The sequence below is a fragment of the Rhipicephalus sanguineus genome, chromosome 9, assembly GCF_013339695.2.
Source record: "Rhipicephalus sanguineus isolate Rsan-2018 chromosome 9, BIME_Rsan_1.4, whole genome shotgun sequence".
Taxonomy (NCBI): Eukaryota; Metazoa; Arthropoda; class Arachnida; order Ixodida; family Ixodidae; genus Rhipicephalus; species Rhipicephalus sanguineus.
This window is the reverse complement of record NC_051184.2, coordinates 151,116,195-151,135,676: the sequence shown is the minus strand read 5'-3', so window position 1 is coordinate 151,135,676 and position 19,482 is coordinate 151,116,195. Positions and strand designations below refer to the sequence as shown.

Here is a 19,482-nt window from a genome sequence, read left to right as displayed (position 1 = left end):
GACAAGACCTTTTGTACAAAAAGGCGGTACATTCACTATGTGTCATTTCCTCTACTCCATCTTTTCGCATTCACAAGTGGACTGAATATCTAGTTCTACGAAGTTTAGGTGGCTGAGTAAGTTTTTGATTTGTGATGTCACTGTAAGTCATGAACCTCAGGAATGAACAAAAGAAAGGGACTTGCCGCCGGCCGGGACCAAACCTGCACCCTTCGAATAAAGCGTCCCACGCTCTACCACTTGAGCTACAGCAAGACGGCAAGCAGGGCCAGTTGGTTGGGATTCGTATTGAAGTCTGTTACAGAGCAACACTAGACAAGGACAAAAAGAAGGAAACGAATATTGCACAAGTTCGCCCAAATAAACAGTTGCGTATTTTCCAGCCTTGCTGCAAGCTTCTTCCCCGTCACAACCACGTGAAAATATGCATGCTATGCACACAAACGTGAAATAGTGAGGCCATGAATGTACTGTAAGCCCTCTCTGACCGTTTAGTCACACGAGCAAAAGAAAGAAGTGAAGCTTTGTGAAGAAGTTGCATCCTTTGTCTTCATTTCTATTTCAAGTTGAAAAGGTGCGAACTACCATCTTCGTCGGCACTCCCCCTTCAAAAGGAACAGAGATGATACCTAAAAATCGGGATTGAGATGAAGCAATCTTTTTTCCTTTAAGTTAAAGACATTTCAGTCTTAATCGTTGCTGAGTGCACCGTGCTTTGCAAAGGAAAACACCACTTGCTTTCGGGAACTCAGGTTGCTTGCAAGGGATTCTGTTGATGTTCACTATCAGATTCGCTCAACGCCGTTCGAAGGCTTACGATGTTTTGGGGTTCATAACTGTGGTGTATCTCTTTAGAGGTATTTTTTACCTGTAAACTGATAAACCAACCAGTCAAACTGTCTTTAGAAGCAGTTTGGATGGTTTATGAGCGTGAAATTGTTTTGGATGCTGCATGGTAAAGTTCGTTTAATAATTGCAGAAGAAGCAGGCATGTCCCTATAGAAAACCTGAAGTGCAGATTATACAATCAAGAAAATGGTCACCGCTGAAACGGCACCACGGGTTGTACAGCAAGCGGAAGAGACAGGTGTCTGCAGTTCAACCAGTGCAAAGGTATGAACTCAACATGGGTAACCTATTGCTTGCCTGTATTTGCTAACCAATACATTTGTATGCATTTCATAGCTATTACACTAGTAGGCGACGATGCGCGACTAATGCAGCAGTTAAGCAGCTAACAGCTGCTTAACTGCTTAGGTGTGTATAGAGTGGTATTTTCTGCCTTCCGTCTACGAAAATGAATTTTAGACAAAAAATGCTCCAAGCTTACGCCAGAGAGGCAGAAAAGCTGGCTGACTCGTACAATTGATACGAAGACCTAAAGCGTGCCATAATCATGTTGGTGAAGAACTGAGCGGTCATAGTCGTGGACATAGCCGGTTCAAAACATCCCATCTGCAGGTTTAATTCTGTTGCGTTCCTCTCTGGCTGCAGTTTTACTGTTCTGATGCTGTGCAACTATTTTTCTCACGCAACGGTGTCACGTGAAAAAGCAGCTTCGGTTAATGTTTCGTTGCGAACTGTTTAGCAAAGTGGATGACAGTGCAACGTCATCGTACCCAACCGCTGGCTTGAAGAACAAAAAAAAAAGGAAGGTTATCTATTAATTTGCCATTATTGGACGCATTCATTGCAACTCTCCATGTATAGAATCAGCTTTAATCAGCTTTCATACAACACAATGCATAGTTATCAAGGATAAAGTTTGCACATTACAGGTTAAGATACGTACTGGACGCCGTCACTGTAACTGCGGTTCAGTTGTGCACATCCTACAGGCACGCTCTGTATTCATAGGCTACTCATGAATCTTTTTTTTCTTCATGTTTGCTTCCTTGAGGCATGCCCGATGTAAAAGTGTGCTGCAAGTTGAAACTGTGAAAGTCACTTTACATCCTGATGTGCACATGCAGAAGAGCGGGATATTTAAAAAAAGCGAAGCTTGCACTACCGCGCGAAGCTTTAAACAGCGAAACTGGACGATTTGAAGACTAATCTGGTTGATGAAGTTTAAAGGGGTACTGACACAAAATTTCGCGGCCGAGATAGCCTGCTGGATCGATTCCCGTGTACGTGCATGTACCACCTGCAAAATATCGACAGCGAATAAAGCTTGGAAGGTATTTTATATGACTTTTGAAGTTCGCGAGCGCGATCCAGCATTATAGGCCGCACCTAGTGCATTGACACCCTCGGAGGTGACCCGAGGTGACCCCCCTACTTCCCCTACGTAAACGTTTCAGCCGGTACAAGTTATGATGAAGTCGTAGCCGCCATTTCTGTTTTGACGCACTTCCCGACGAATCGCTCCTCGCCAGCGGGTCAAACCTGAAGTGATTCGCCACGTCGAAAATTCCTTCCATCCCCGCCGCAAGAAAATCGTCGCCATCAGACGACAATGAGCCCGACGACGACAGACCGCGCGGAAATGCGTCACTGTTCTGTGTGCTCACGTGACCGAGCGTTTCACTCGCTAGGTGGTGATAGTTGCACCCGGCGGCTTGTCGTTTTTGGAGCTCTGTCAAACCGAAACTGAGGCTGTGTCGGTAATCAGGAGCTTGTAATTAATTATCTGTCACGCGCTCCAGCAAACCATGTGCCGTGTTATGACTACCAGGCCCCCAGCAACACATTGCAGCAAAAAAAAAAACGCGGGGCGAAAAGTTTTGTGTCAGGACTCCTTTAATGTTTGACGGAAGCCCGTCTGGTCGGGATGATACATGGTGAAGGTAAAAAACCTCGAGGCACTGCGCCTACCAAAGTGGAAATTAAAACACAGAAAAAGACTTTTCACTTATGAACAAGGCTCCCGTGTAAGAGCGGAAACGTCTTTTTCTGTGTGTTTTAATTTTCACTTTGGTCGGCGCAGTGCCTCGGGGTTTTTTTACCTTCACCACTAATCTGGTTGCTTCTAGGTTGTTTTTAGGCCTTAGATAGGTGATACAGGTACTTTCTAGATTGTTTCTAGGTCGTTGCTAAGCTTTAGTTGGGCGATACTAGGTTGTTTCTACGTTGATTCTCAGCGCAGAGAGCCACAGACAGTCACAGGCAAACCGCAGACAGACAGAAACCACAGACAGTCACAGGCAAGACACGGATGTCCAAACTACAGAGACAGAACCTCGCGCTGACGCCAGGAGTTCGCACCTCTCATAGATCTACGGGCACGTCGCTGTCGGTGTAGGCCTTCCATCGCTTCGGGGTATTCTCGCAGCCGCCGTTGCCTTTCCCGTTCCCTAGTATTCTCTCCTTGTACGTACTCGGGGTCTTCGGCTCGCCGCCGTCGCTTCGCAGCCATTTGTTGGGCTAACTGTTGCCGTCTTCCTTTTTGGTGTAAGTTGTGTGCAGTGGGATTTACCGAATATCTGTGGCACCTACCCGTTGGATGACGATAGTTTTCTTTTCATTTTTAGTGGACCAGTGTTTTGTATGCATCCCCATAGCATGTGACAAAACCCTAGCACCGCTACACTGACCGAAGAGCAGTGGGAGGCCAAGTTATCGGACCCAGACCTGAAGAATCAGCGAAGCCTGGTTCAACGGGCACGAGAGATGGCGAAGGCCCGCGGCTACCTGGAATAAGGAGGCCGCCCACCTTGGGCGCACAGCGCGCTTGCTGCAAATAAACGTTTATTCTCTCTCTCTCTTAGTGGACGAGTGACCCAATTTCTGTGACGCATACCCGTTTTTGATGATGACAGTTTTTTGGTACGGGGTGAACAAGGAACGATTTGCTGAACAGCTTCGCTGTTAATAAACTGCGATGCGACAGCTGCGCCATTCGCGCCATACTGCGCCAGGAGGTGCAAGCTGCTACATCCTGCTACATCATTGCAAAAATCTCATATTTCACGCCAAGCGTGCGCCAAGACGTCGTTCTTGCGGTCTTCCGGAGAAAAAGAATACTGAACGTCCTTGCAAATCATATTTAAGTTACTACTGTAATTTCGTGTGGTCACTGGATCATGCTTTCGAGTGCTCTATAGTTGAAGTAGCTGCTAGGCGCAACCCTGTCAAACAATCAGACTGGCTTACACTGTATAAATAACGTTTTCTACTGCTACTAGGCCATACTGCGCAATTTCCTTATCAAGTTCAGTAAAATAGCTTCTGTTGTTGACTAAGCTGAAGAACAGTAATAATTGGTGCAATCAGAAGTTTTTGAACAACGGTGTTCTATTTGATTGATTCCATGAATTACGGTGAGCAGTGCATGTATGTACTTGGATAGACCATTTCGCTATAGGCGATGCGCAAAGCGCCGACGACGCCATCTGCCGCCATGGCTCGGAAGCGCTCGCGGGGCCCGGCGAGCAGTGTTCCCGCGAGCGTCTGTACGCGAGTGCACGGATGGATGTGTTTTTCATCGTGATTTAACGATTCTGGCGGGTCTCAGTGATGTCGAAAAATACCTGCTGCGTTGTCGGCTGCTCAAACACACACAAAAAATCGCCAGGAACGCACATCTACAGGTTTCCGGTGCTATTTCATGAGCGAAAGCGACGGCGGCGGTGGATTGCGGCTGTACGACGTAGAAGCTAAGCAATCGAGCTTTGTTTACGGCAGTGTTAGAACGATTACCGTGTTTTTATTTCTTCTTTTTTGACGCTACGTTTTCAGCGAACGCTGCTACGTTTACACTTGGTCGCCTCGCCTGCATTGTAGACACTAAAATTCACATGAGGTTGTTATTACTGATAAGACGCGATACCTTGGCTCACTTGAAAAACGAATGGCGCGAAGCGCAATGCGAGAGAATGTAGGGCAGGTGACGGCTCCTTTAAAAAAGCGCCGTGGAATCACACGTGTGCTGTACGAAATCGGCTGCATTCTACCTATTGATGGCACTGGAATGCGATCATCGGTGCAGAATGTTCGCTGTGCGCTTCTGCACCGATGATGACAAGCTTATCGTTTATTTTTTCACAAGTTTATCGTGCTGGTTTCAAAGTTTTACCAACGCTGACCCTTCACGTGGCCGACCCTGTGAAATCTATACGCCGGTGCGACAGCGCTCCCTCAAAATCTACTATATCAGCACATGGCACGTAAACGAAGCTACTGTGTCGAGAAAAAAACATTGGTTCACGCGTCAATGCATGCAGGCGTTAGTGATCGGGACGTTATAAAGAAAGCGGTGTACTTACGATGAGCTCCACTTCGTAGGAGAAGCTTGTTGTCGATTGTCTGTGACAAACACTTGTCGCGTATGGGGACATTGTCGTCCCACACAGCTGTGACATCGGACACATGTCCACTATTACAAAGTGCGGCTCCTTTGCGCACACTGTTGCCGCAAAAGTAATTATCTGGGACGCGCACAACCGGCGAATCGCACGCGCGCAAATGGGGCGTCTGCTACGCGACCCGCGAGCAGTTCCAACGGCCGCCGCTACGCGGCTTTCAGTGGCGCCCCTATAGACCCTTTTCATAAATACGCCACCTGACGGTGGGCTTTTCGTCAGTTTCGCTTCGCAAAGGAAGGAGCGTGGCATAGCCAGCGCCATCATGAGGGCATGGAAAGCGAGCCGTCAAACGCGCGAGTGCTGTGATGTTTGTGTTGGCGGCTAGTTCTTTGTGTCATCCGCTGAAATCTCACCGTTTGCGCGCTTGAACGAGCTTTCTGAGTTGCTACCGCTGCACAATGAGCAACATTTTGTACCCTTCAACGGGTTGGACGAGCAGTTTGGCTCGACTGCCGCGGTTGCGGTACCGTGACCACAGCCAACTCGCGTGCGCGCCCGGAACGGGAAAAAAGGCTCGCCGAAGCTACAAACTTCTCACCGAGAGCTATGTCATCACATCGACTCTACGTGCGTGCTACGAGCAAGAAAAGTAAGTAGCTACACTTTGCATGATCGCTCACAATTCGCTACCGGCGGTGTCTGCGCCGACGTCTGCGCTCGCTCCGTTTACGTATGCATTTTTTCCGTGTGAATTTTCATAAATAATTGTACATCCTACACTGCTCCTTATGCCAACATAAAGAGTATTGAAAGATAACGAAGGGGTGTAAGTGGGACGAAGCCGCTTGGATGCCCTAGAACCAAAAGCGAAGGTCGCTTCATGTAGCGCTGCGCGAAACGAACAACAAGTTGTCGTGTGACAACTTTCGATCGCGATAGAAGCCAATCTATTCCCGAATTCTTTGCTTTTTTTTACCTCCTGCAGCTAGTTCTGAAAAAGCCGTTGCAACCTAGATTATTTTTGCGGATCAGGCGTGGTTGCGATTCTTCGTGGACCATACGACACCCGCAGAAGTGAAACGGGGAAAAAATCGTGCATGCTTGCCACAAATGAGAAGCTACTAGAGATACCGTTGTGAAGACGGGATTAGTTTGGACCCCGGGGTTGCCTTACTTAGGCGTACGCCTATGGTGCCTTAAATTTAAATCTATGCTCTCAAATGAAATGTTTTTGCCTCCGTAGAAATTTGTTGTTGTTCGATCACGCTGCTGCCCAGCCATCACAACAATGCTTTACCCAGGGATCCCCTCTGCGAGGTTGTCTGAACATGCATGCATACATTAGGGGCTGCCCTACGTTATGTCGTTTTGAAGGTTTGATGTGAGTTTCCGTTTACTTTTCTCTGTGTAGGAACGCCAGGTACTTCATAAAAGCACGGTGCTACCGCAGCAAAAAGAAGACACAAACACCTTATCTTGTTTGTGCCACCATCAGTGGCGATGGTAGTGTGCTTGACGGGAAATGTGAGTGTCCTGCTGGAAACCATTTTTGCAGCCATGTTCAGGCAGTGCTGGACACACTTCGACTGTTGCAAGAGAAAGGATTTGGTGAGGTTCCAGCTCACTTGTCGTGCACGGATTTACCACAGTACTGGAGGCGGCCACGGGGTGACACTATAAAAGGAAGCAGCCTTCAGAATGTCGACTGGCGAAGAGTGGGTGAGGGTGGCCGTGAGTTGCCGTTGCCATGTCGCCTTGACCTCAGTGCAATCAAGGAGAGGAACGTAGAAGACTGGAGGAAGGACCTTGCCCAGTTTGCTCAAGCCCTTTCAGATGCAAACGCAGACAGTGCCCTAGTAACCGTACTAGCTGCTGCAGACCGTGCCCCAGTGTGCAGCTCCAGATGTGGCACCGTATTTTGTGGCTCACCACTTGCGTACCAGCAGCCACTCGTGCCTCATGGCTTCAGTCCTCCTCTGCAGCTATCTCGGGGAGAAGCTGAACAAGCATGACAAGAGTGCTACACCGTGCCTGCCAAAACCCATGGTGCCATTCACTGGAAGCAGCCAGTGGACTATACCAGGTGGCATCAGTGGTGGTGAAAGACGCATCTTGGAGGTATGTCACCACTTTTAACTGTGCAAGCTGCACAAGAAACTGCAGATTCTACCAGAGCATTTGTGGGCTCTGTTAGTGTAATCTTTAGTACACTGCCAGCCTTGGTGCACACTTTATTCTCTTGGTAGGTATGCAAATCTCAAAGGCACTGACAGCACCTGTTTTCTGTAGCACAAAGGAAAGCTTATGGTCAGAGTGGCTAATCACAGAATGGTAACGTCAAAAACGCCGTGAAACATTTATAGTGAAAATTTTTCGATCTGCAGCAACTATGAAGTCGTATACACACAAAGTGAAATAACTAGAAGAATAAGGATGGGATGGGGCTCATTCGGCAAGCACTATCAAATCATGAATGGTAGTCTACCACTATCTCTCAAGAGGAAGGTATATAACAGCTGCATCTTACCGGTACTTACCTACGGAGCAGAAACCTGGAGACTTACACAGAGGGTTCAACTTAAATTGAGGACGACGCAGCGAGCGATGGAAAGGAAAATGATAGGTGTAACCTTAAGAGACAGGAAGAGAGCAGAGTGGGTCAGGGAACAAACGGGGGTTAAGGATATCATAGTTGAAATTAAGAAGAAATGGATATGGGCCGGCCACGTAGCACGTCGGCAGGATAACCGGTGGTCATTAAGGGTAACTGACTGGATTCCAAGAGATGGCAAACGCGTGAGGGGGAGACAAAAAATTAGGTGGGTAGATGAGATTAAGAAGTTTGCAGGTATAACGTGGCAGCAGAAAGCACAGGACCGGGTTGATTGGCGGAACATGGGAGAGGCTTTTGCCCTGCAGTGGGCGTAGACAGGCTGATGATGATGATGATACACACAAAACATGCTGCAAACAGTGGGAGGTGAGAGCAGTTCATGCTCATGCACGGCGGTCTGCCGCACATATATGCACTACGACTCGACATGTTCCACTAATTACCATGAAATCGTGAAAAGAATACTTGAATCTGTCACTTAATCGCACGTTCTGGCCAGCTGTCAGTACGCCTTACTGCATACCATATATGAAATAGGGAAAGTCGACAGCCTTCAAGCCTTGTAAAAATATATAAGAACGAGAATGGCTGTGTGGACCAGGTGGGTGAAAACAAAGGAAATTGGGGATAATTAGGTGAGAATATTGTGTAATAAACGTGAAGCTTAGGCTTAAGAAAGCAATGTAAGTGTCTGAGTGCGTTGGTTGAGTGGAAGTGGAATGAGTAGCACCAAAATATTCACTAGCATAATTTCGCTGCCTGGTGTTTGTTGTGCTCCCTTATAAGCAATTTACTTTCTCTGTGACAACCTTGAGTCTTTTCATGATTTCCTCACATGTTGATGTCTCCTTCCTTTGTGATTCAGAATGCCCTTTCAGTTGCCTTATTGTGTAAGAAATTTGGGAATGCACTGTTTCAGAAAATTGTGCTCAGTCCTCTGCAAGCACAGTGCTTAGAGAAGAACTCCCAGCAGCAGCGAGCCAGCCAAACATGGTGTCAAGAGCGAAAACACCGGCTGACATCGTCAAACTTTGGCACCGTGCTTATGCGCAGCCATTGGAGCAGTAAAGGGCTTGGCCACCTGACATCAGCAAAAGACCTATCTAGGGTTCCTGCTGTCCGGTGAGTCATTCTTTAAAATAAAATGCGTGCGATGGCTGATCAGTCATGTGAATCACAATAGTGCTAGAAGTTTTGCTGAAGGAAAAGAGTCAAGTGACCCATCAATTCAACATTTTCAATCATGTGTGCTCCTGCACAACTGATCCACCATTTCAGTTTTCCTGCACTTCCTGCCCGAGAAGCTCATATGGTAGACCGGTCACCCCCAAAAAATATGTCTGGGGTGACCCAAACAGAGAAAGATTTTTTTCAACTGTGAAGCTTTCAGTGGAACCTTTATATGTTTATTTTATAGATTTGTGCTACTCTCTAATGGATAACTGTCTTTTTTTTGTTCTGAATATCCAATATTCATAAAATAAGAAATTGTACTATAATTTATAAATGCAGCATCTTTTCTTTCCTTAAGTGACCCAAGGGTGAAACCAGTTTTGCTGCTTTGTTTTGAGAAAAGTTTCATACCAGCAAAGCCAGTTAGACAACTAGTGAAGACCCTGCAAATTGTGGTGCTTCTGTTTGAAAAACAGCAAATTCAACTGTCCTGGCCACAGCGGCAGCATTTTGATGGAGGTAAAAATGGTTTGAGGCCAGTGTGCTTAGGTTTAGGGGCACATTAAAAAAACCAGGTGGTCGAAACTTTTGGAGCTCTCCACTACAGTGTCTGGTCCTATCATATCATGGTTTGAGACATTAAACCCTAACAATTCTTATTATGTTATGGAAAGGTTGGTGTATAATGACGCCAACGTGCAGTTGGTGTCATTAAGTGCAGCTTAATGCAAGTGTAAGGCAAACTAAGCAAATGCAGTACAATGCACTTTTTATGTAGAAAGAACTACAGGATAAGCATGGTTCAAAATCTCTGCAATTTCGTCCAACACAATGTATGTTCTGCACTATGCTTTGTATCCTCATAAAGCCATACTTTCTGCTGTGGCACTTTGACCATTTATATCGTCTAGCCGCCTACGTCTGGGCGCTCTCGTGGTAATGTCTGTAACTTGGTATGAACCGAAATTTAACATAAAAGGACATGAGTATCTGATGAACACGATTAACAGGTCATGACACGAATAAAGTGACATGCTTGTCACGTACATTATGATACCCTTTCCCTCAGTTGTGTGGCACACACCGCCTACCATGGCTCATGGAATTGTGGGTATGCACCACACGTGATTCAGTCTATATGAACACAGGAATGGTGAGAAATGACATCGTAAATCTTTACGAGATACTTGCATTAGGGAGCCCGTGTCATATAAAATCAGATGCAAGCAACGGTGGTGTTGTCGGTGATCAAAAAAATCTTGGTGGACTTAGAGAACAAAAATCACAGGTAGAGCTAGAGTCAACCTAGCCATTTTGCATGGCAGTCAAGCATAATATCAGAAATAGTACACCCTAATTTGGCATCATGTCTGGGCAACATAATTACAGCATTATAATAAACATTACCTCGTTTTTATTCGTTATGGACATGCGAATGGTGGTATTCGAGGCTGAATGAATCACTTTTAAGTACTTTTTTCTAATGTATAGCCGTGGTCTGAATATGCTGCAATGTTACCATCATAGTGCTCTCAACAGTACGATTTTCACAGTATGTTGCACGTAAGCATAAGTAGAGAATTTTGAACCAACTTACAGTACTTTCATATGCACAAAATTCTTGAGGGTGTGTGACCGTAATACAGCTTATCATGTATAACTCCCTGAGCTATGCAACATGCTCACTACATAAACTGTCATGTATTATGATGAAAATTATATCAGAAAAAATAATTTTCATACTTGTGTGCCACTTGCATGTTAAACCATGTATAGTTACCTTTTAGAATTACTAGAAAATATCAGTTAGTGACCATTCGATTCTCAAGCTGCATCATTTAGGACACTATTAAGTTTGCTCTTCAGTAATTTCGAATAATGCAAAACGGCTATGAATGTATTTATTGCATTTTTTCTTAATTATGCTTCTGGTATTCTTTTGTCTTCGAAATGCAGGTACGGCCTTGCCAACGAGGCAGGAGCTCTCCAGCGTTATCAGGATGTTCTCAGGCACACAGGACGGGACGTGGAGCTTCAAAGCGTAGGGCTGTTTGTCAACCCAGAACAGCCATGGCTTGGGGCTTCCCCAGATGCCATTGTGCATGACCCTGTGGAAGACCCACCGTGGGGTTGTGTTGAAGTGAAGTGTCCTTATAGCATGAAAGATGCAGACCAAGAGAAGCTTCTTTCATGCCGAGACATTTGCGTGTCTTTTGACAGCTTGAACCACCCCGCACTGAAGCAGTCGCACCCATACTTCGCTCAAGTGATGGGCCAGATGGCCATCACAAAACTACAGTGGGCAGACTGTTATGTACGGTGAAAACTACATTTGTGTGCAAAGGGTCCGGTTTGACGAGAAAGTGTGGCATGAAATGAAAGCCAAGCTGGATAGTTTTTATTTTGACACACTTTTGCCATACTTTGTGAGAAACGTGGGTTGAATGCAGCGAGTTTTTTTTTTTTTGAAAAGGCCCTTGACAGGGAAATTTTTGGTTGTGACTTTTCTGTAATTTGTAGCGTTGTGTCTGGTAATGCCGACATTGAATCGTAAATGCTCTAATATATCGTATAATTAATGCTAGCGTTGCTATATGTGACCAATTTAGCGCCACTTTGAAATGCCCGCCTAAAATTGTTAGAAACTAGTACCCCGCAGCAGGGGAGCACTAAGAGCACGTGCGTTTAAGCTTTGGTGATGTTGAGAGCGCAGTTTTCACATTGGGGCCCGTGCGCAGTATAGAATGAAGCGAAATGGGTGTTTCAGTAGAAGTTAACCCTGTTCGATTAAAAAAAAAAGAATGATTCCTGGTGTAAGCAACTACAACCACCTAAAGAGCAGCGCGACAACAGTGAGAGAGGGGCGAAGAAAATAGCCCTCGTTAGGTGCCATTCGTGGTATTGTGTGCTCCCCGCATATCTTCTACGATGTCTACAACACTCGCTTTTCTTGTGCAACGTCACAAGGGGCCCCTGTCAGTCATACTAATGGCGATGTCACGAGGTGCTGAAAACAGAGATGAGCAGTCACACTTACTTTGGAACCAAATTAAAAATCAGCGCATCTCCACGAAGTGAATCATGACGAGTGGGTGAAGCTCTGGGTATCATATGGATAGGGCTCCGTGTTTTCGGTGTTTATATTTCTTGAAAATTGGCGAATGTTTATCGGAGTTTAAAATTTTGGCGGAAATTCGGCGTTTATCGGAGTTTATTTCTCGTATATTCCCAATTCTCCGAAATTCGGAGTTTTTCATTGTTCTCAAAACCACAAACTTTTAGGTCAATTCATATCTGAATACTAAAACATCAAAACACGAAGCACATTTTATTTGTTCTAGAAGGTTCGAATGCACAAAAACATATTGTGACGTAGCAGTTGACACGCCTTTTAATGGGCCTTCGCGACTCGGCGAACCGATCACATCCTAGGCACAAAACAATCCCAAGATATGTCCTTACAAGCGAAGATGATAAAGAACACCATGTGATGATGATAATGTACAGATGATAAAGAAGTGCCTGATAAATGCCCACACTATGTCGCCGGGGCGGAAGAACACAGCGCTGTGAGATGTGTCATGGAGATTCTTGCGGAGCTGTTGTCTTGCTTCAGTGTTCACTCGGGCGAGCTGGCGACAGTGGAGGATGCGGGACACATATTGTTCAGTGGAGGATGCAGATGGAGTGACAGGGGCGGTCAAGAAAGAGACGTCAAGGAGGGAAGATGGCGATCAGCCATAATATGCACATGTTACATATTTCATAGCACTGATAGTTCGCAAAAACACTCGGGAGCTGGCTCATGTCGTCGGTTTCAAGAAGCACTAATTTAAAAATAGGCGCATAGGTTTGGAACGTGCAGGGCAGCTCATGGTGCACATGGAGGCTTTAAAGCTTTTGGTTCCATAATAAGATGATGCCAATGATATTGAATAAAGAATTTAGCAGATATGTTGATAACCTTGCAATAAACATGTTTGCACAAGCCACCTGACTGGTTTATTCATACTCTTTTAGAATTGTAGTCTGCAGGTTGCTCAGCAGAGCGCACACCACCCAGATTTGGCTTGCAATTGGAGCGAGAGAGAGGGGAATAACCCGATCAAAAATATGAAGTGTTTTGATCCTTTGTATTCTTCGCTCTACATGAATGCGCAGGGATGCAATGTCAGCAGTTTCTTCCACTTCTGCTGCACTAAACTGCCCTTTGGTCAAAAAGGGTGGTAAATTTATCCAACAAGTCCTTAATCTTGAAGCCTTTGTCTGCCATGATTGTGTCCCCTTGGTCAAAAGCTTGTTTCAAGAGGCCGCTTCTGATTACGAGCTCCCTGTCCGAGATGCAGCCCGTAAATAGGTCTGACACAAAGCTGATGAGCCCATTTGGTTGAATTCCAATGAGTCCTTTGAATGTGTTTGTAGATTTGTAGTTAGAGTATGTCCCTGATTGAATAACAAGGGAACTTGATGCTTCACATCGCACTTCTGTGGCATCAATGATGACGCGTGTTGCAGGATACTTCTGCCTAAATGCTTCAGGCATTGTCGAGTCCACAATATCCCGTGTGGACCACCATGGCATATCAGTCAGTGTCTCGTAGAGCTTGCGCACCCATGCAGAAAATATCCTAGATACCGTGCTAAGAGAGATATGAAAAATGTGCGACAAACGCAAGTGGAAACATCCAACTCGCAGCTTGATAAGTGTCAAGAAGATCTGATTTTCTTGGGAAAGCTTGCAGCGACGGCCCCTTGTTTCCTCTTTACCTGGACATGAACTTGCACCTCTGCTCCTTGAATTCACTACGTTTACTAACGCTTTGAAGCGGCCGTAGTTTGGAAGCCCAGTATAAAATTGAATGCTGCTGTCATCGTTCTGAAATTTATCAATGCCAAAAATCCACCTTGCTTCATTTGCTTTTGAGAGCTTGCTTGACAACTCGTGCATTTCTTTATCATGATCCTTCTTTTGATCTTCGCACTTCCGTGTTAGAGAAACTACTGCTTCTTTTGCACGTGCAAGGCTCATTCTTTCTTGCATGAGCGTGTCATGGCAGCGCTGATACTCTGTGCATTGCTTTTGCAATTGAATGCATTCTTCCCTCTTTCCATTCAGCTTGCTGCTTGTCTGTGCAAGTTGTTCTTGTAGTCTCACTAGCACTTCTTCTTTTTCTTTGAGTTGCTGTTGAGTCGCGAGGAGCTCTTGTTGACAAGAGCAGCAACTGGCCTCCTGAAATGTGTTAGTAGCATCAGTGTGCGACTTGTTTGTTGGAGAACATACGCTTTCAAGCATGTCTTCACTTGTTTGAGGTTCACTGATGTCGCACGCAGTTCCTGTGACGCAGTCTTCATTCCTAGGTTTCAGATACCTTGCTGGAGGAGGCCGAGATACAACTTGCTTTTTGAAAGGAAAAACAGAGGGCACAGCATTGTCTCGCAGCAGTCGTCTCCCACTTGCCACAGCCGGCAAGAAGTCGGCTTCAGTGAAGTGCTTAGAGCAGACTTTTGTTGTTTTTACTATGTTGAAATGTTTTCCTGGGTCCCGACGAATCGCATGAATCCACTGCTTGCGCAGCCTCTCGTTGACAGGAAACCTATGGAACGTGACCTGTGATTAAAAAAAAAAAGTGGTCAATTTCATGTGAAGAAACAAGCCTGAATATCGTAAATTCTTGGGATCACAATTAATGCAATTGAGTTACAGTAAGTCAAAAACATGCAGCTTCCACAAATTGAATATACAAAATTACGCTGAAGCTTAGTCATGCAACAAAATAGACGTTTTTGCTAGTTTGTGTGTAAGCGCACAAACAACGCGGACGAAGGAAAGGAAGGACGTCACTGTCGCGGAACTATGCACCGCAACCGGTGAAAATCCTGTCTGCCGCAAGCCACACCACGCAACTATTTTCCGGACGCCACGCGTTGGGTATATTTGTATGTACTGAAAAATGTTTACACGTGGCTTACGATATGCGAGTACTGTCGCTACTAAATGAACGGTACGCAACTTCATATTTATTAAAGACGATAGTCTTTCTTGGGGAACTTAAACGCAGAAATTTTGGTCTGTCTTTCTGTCTGTCCTTCTGTCTGTCTTTCTGTTTGTCGGCACGTCCCTCGATTCAACCACTCGGCCAAAGTTGAACCACTTGCCCAAGGGCCAGCCATCGTGAACGGCTGACTAGGTTCATACTTGTGTACATTGTTGATCAAAAAGCAAACATTACGCATATCTGAGGCGCAACATCACTAGGTAAGCATTAGGCGGTGTGTTCCTTTAACAGAAAATACATAGATACGCAATTTTAAAAACCTTGATGGTATGCGTTTAACGTTGAGACAGTAACGCGTTTATTAAAAGATTGCCACAGCTGAAGCGATCAGCGCTCCAAGCCGAGCAAGCGCGAGCCACCGTCTTCGTCTTCTTCTTTCGCAGGCGTTCTTGTCTGCGCCGTACCACGTTACAAATCACTCCCCCGCGGAAAAGGAGCCATCCTGGCGACCTAAGGAACAGGTACAGCTGGTGGGTCATAATGCGGCTTCAGTCGATCGACGTGAACAGTCTCGCGGCCGCGACGACGGCGGCCCGTAGATGATTGAACAGGCTCAATCATATAGTTAACTGGGGATGCTTGACGTAGGACGCGGTAGGGGCCTTCGTACTTAGGCAGTAGCTTTGTGGAAAGGCCAGGAGTGGAGGAGGGAACGCGAAGCCACACCGACGTTCCAGGCGAATACGACTGAGGAGGCAGGTTTTCGTCGTGACGGTCCTTCTGGCCCTACTCGCCCTACAATGTTACAACCCTAGTTTCTTAAGCTGCGCTGAAAATGCGACTGCGCTGAAACTTGTCTTCCTCCGTGCCCTCTGCACAAGCTCATGTTGTGTTTCGGTTTCGGTTCAGTATTGCATTGTACGAATGACAGGGGGCGCCGCTCTGGCATTGCTGTTTTACCCAGGCGACGTGTAAATAAAAGAGTGTGTGGAGAGTACTCGTTGAGTGCGGACGTTTCTTCTCCTTCGGCGCATCGCGCCAAACAGCGTGTTCAGGCTGGCCGGCGTCCCCACCGGGCGCGTTGGTCACCGCCGGTCTTCGCCTGCCGCTGCGCCGGGAGTACCAGCCCGCAACACAGCACTCGTGTTTCCGGACGTATTGCCAGATGGCGTCCATATCTCACGCAGCGCCTCTTCTATCGTCTTTAGACGACATTTGCAGCGAAGCACGCAGATACGCGGCCAATTTTTTTTTCTGGCTAGCCTTACGAACCCTCGCAGTATTTCTGCACAAACAATCTATCGCAATTCACCGCATGCAGGCACTCGGGAGAAGACTATTTATTCGTAAAAGCAAGGCTACACATAGCGCTGCGAAATAAGCACGGCCGTTTCTGTAGCGCATTTACAAAACGGCGCCCTTCCGCACGTCCGTTTGACATCGCGTACGGAGGGAGAGCACGTGCGTTTGTTGTTCACGTTTTATCGCTTACCTTATCGCTGTTCTCGTCGCGATATCCTCGATGGTGGCACATGGGAACGCAGCACGTCTGCACCATTGCAGCACGCCGTCTCTAGGAAAAACGTTGTTGACAGTTCACGATTCGGCGGTGCTGAAATGTCATGCATTGGCACGTTGCCGAAGCCTGCGTCGTCTGCTGCGGTGCCCTCACAATGGCGGCAGACTGTAGTTTGCGTGCGCGGCGCTAGGGGCGCCCTTTTTCGAAAAGGGTCTATAGGCGCTGCGCATCGCGGATAGTTCACGTGTTTTACAAAAAAATGTAGCATAATGTGTTATAACAATCTTTCATATGCAAGGGGGTTTATTGACGACGTCTGGTAGCAGGCAGACCGCAGGTCCAGCGAGAAACAAGCAGGATCCGCAACCACAGCTCGCGATCAGCGCTCGCGCCTTTGCACCAAGAGATGATCCCACTGGTGAATGCCTCGCTCTTTCACCGCTACACATAGAAGGTTATGCAGGGTGCTTAATTTATAAGTAATGTTTCACGATACAATCGCCACATTTCATCAACAATTCCACTAGCTGCAGTGAACTGTTGGATTTTTCTGAGAAAATGGGGTATCCAAGCATTCCAGTATCTCATTGGTTCTCGACTGCAGCAAAAGTTCGTGTTTGAGAACTTGTCGAAGTTAAAAGCGAAGCCTCCCATTACCGCAAGTTTCATGCAGCACATATCAGATTTTGGGCACTCAGGATCAATTAAACCCTTTCTCTTGTTAACCACCCATGAACCAAAATCCTCACTGTTTTCTCCATGAAGCACGACAGCACATACTTCACCACACAGCGAAATCTTAGGTTGTTCTGAAAGCACGAGTGCCATCAAAATTGTTCTTCTGGATAGTAATCAGAATGCCTGGGAATTTTACACGGCTTGTGCTTCCAGCACTACAGCTAAAGCGTCAGGGAAAGTCATAATCACTTACAAATATGAAGTGAATTAAAAAAAATGTTAGGTGGCCTACGGTCATGCGACTAAAGAAGCTTAGGGCTAAAACGAGGAGCAGTAACTTAATTTTATTTTGGGAGATTCGATATAAATATGCATGTATCTAGCATAAATCAATTTTGTTAAACATGTGGTACAAGTCCTCCAGCTCAGTGACAAATATTTACGTTTGAAAGTATGTGCTTGGTAATTGCCCCAATAGGTTGTTATGCTGGTACAAAGTTAAGTTTTAGCTGCTCCACCAGCTGCGCCAAAGCGGCTTCGGTCGATCACGTCGCCAAGTACGTGCATGTACTTGAATATACCGTTTCGTTATAGTTTGTTGTACAAAAATTGTAGTATTACTTCTTGCACAAAAACTCATACAGGATTCTTAACTTTTAAGATGCCTGAACATACAGTCATTAAACTTTATTAACAATTCCACAGACTGCAGTGGACTCTGAGATTTTTCTAAGAAAGCATGGTGTCCCAGTATCCCGGTATCTCGGTTCTGTTTCTCGACCGCAGCAACACTTCGCGTTTGAGAACTTATCGAAGTTAAACACGAACCCTCCCATTGCCGTAAATTTCATGTATCACAAATTACATTTCGGGCACAAAGGACCAATTGCAAGTCCATTATTTTATCAAACGCGCATGAACCAGAATCCTAACTATTATCCCCAAAAGTCACTACAGCAGGCACTTCACCATGCAGCGAAGGCCCAGGTTCTTCTGAAAGTACGAACGCCATAAGAATAGTACTCCTGCGTAGTAAAAAGAATGCATGCTCAATTTACACAGTGTATGCTTCCAGTAACCACAGCATCAGGCAAAGTCATACTAGTTTACAAATATGAAGTGGATTCCGAGAAAATGATAGGTGGCCTGAGGTCATTGGATTAAGGCAACATAGGGCTGCTCGCAGGAAAATGAATAGCAGAGACAAATTCCATGTTTTCGGGTATTGTAAGTAAACATACATGTATATGTGCATAAATCGATTTCGTTCAACATGTGGTACAACTGCTTCAGCTTGAGACAAGTATTTGCGTTTGAAAATATGCGCTTGGTAACTGCTCCAAATGGTTGATAAGTGCTCCAAAGCGAGGGTTAACCTGCTCCAAAAGCTGCGCCGAAGTGGCTTCTGCCGATCACATCACTGCATTAAATGAGCCTAGTAATGCCATTTCGAATCTCATGTTCATACAAATGTAGCCTTACCTACCATATATGTTGTCTTAGTTCGTATTTAAACCATACGGTGAGTAATTCTACATTTCACACTGAGTCTAAAGTGATTTTTGTTGTGGCAGATCAGCTCTTTGCATACACGAGCATGTGTACCCTACTGAAAATTCCTATATATACAGGACCCATACATATGATGTTATTGGATACAGGACGTATAGGGGATACAGGTTTATAGGTGATATAGGTTGTATAGGTGATATAGGTCGTATAGGTGATATAGGTCGTATAGGTGATACAGGTAGTATAGGTGATACAGGTAGGTGGATTATATGGGTGTTACAGGTGATATGGGCAATATGGGCCGAATCAGCGATTTGGGTCACAAATGACGTGCAGCAAAGGAACATATTGATAAGGACATGCCAGTTTATGAAGCGTATAATAAAAGCAAATATATACAGCAATTCAAGCTGTAATGATATCTCGCAGCAGTCTAATTATAAGAATGTAAGAATTCACTGTTGCACTTACATATATACTTGAAGAAAAACGATCAGGCAAGAATATTTGGTAACTGATTATTTATTTAAATCTTTAAGCATTTCCGCAATAAAACGGTTCATCTTTTTCAAACGTTCAGCTCCCGGCACTTCGTTGGGCTTCTCGGCCACATACTTGTTGAAGGCATCTGTGGAATAATGAGCAGGAATGTGAAGGAATTTTAAGCACTCATAAGTTCACATGTATGGTAAAAATGAATGTCATTACATTAGGCGAAATTAATGAAGCATGAAATACTCACTT

At 45.5% G+C, this 19,482-nt stretch overlaps 1 pseudogene; it reads left to right on the top strand.

The window, feature by feature from the left end:
- Positions 1-5,704: 5,704 nt before the first annotated feature.
- On the top strand, positions 5,705-11,477 carry LOC119405919 (uncharacterized; annotated as a pseudogene).
- The last annotated feature ends 8,005 nt before the right edge of the window (positions 11,478-19,482 follow it).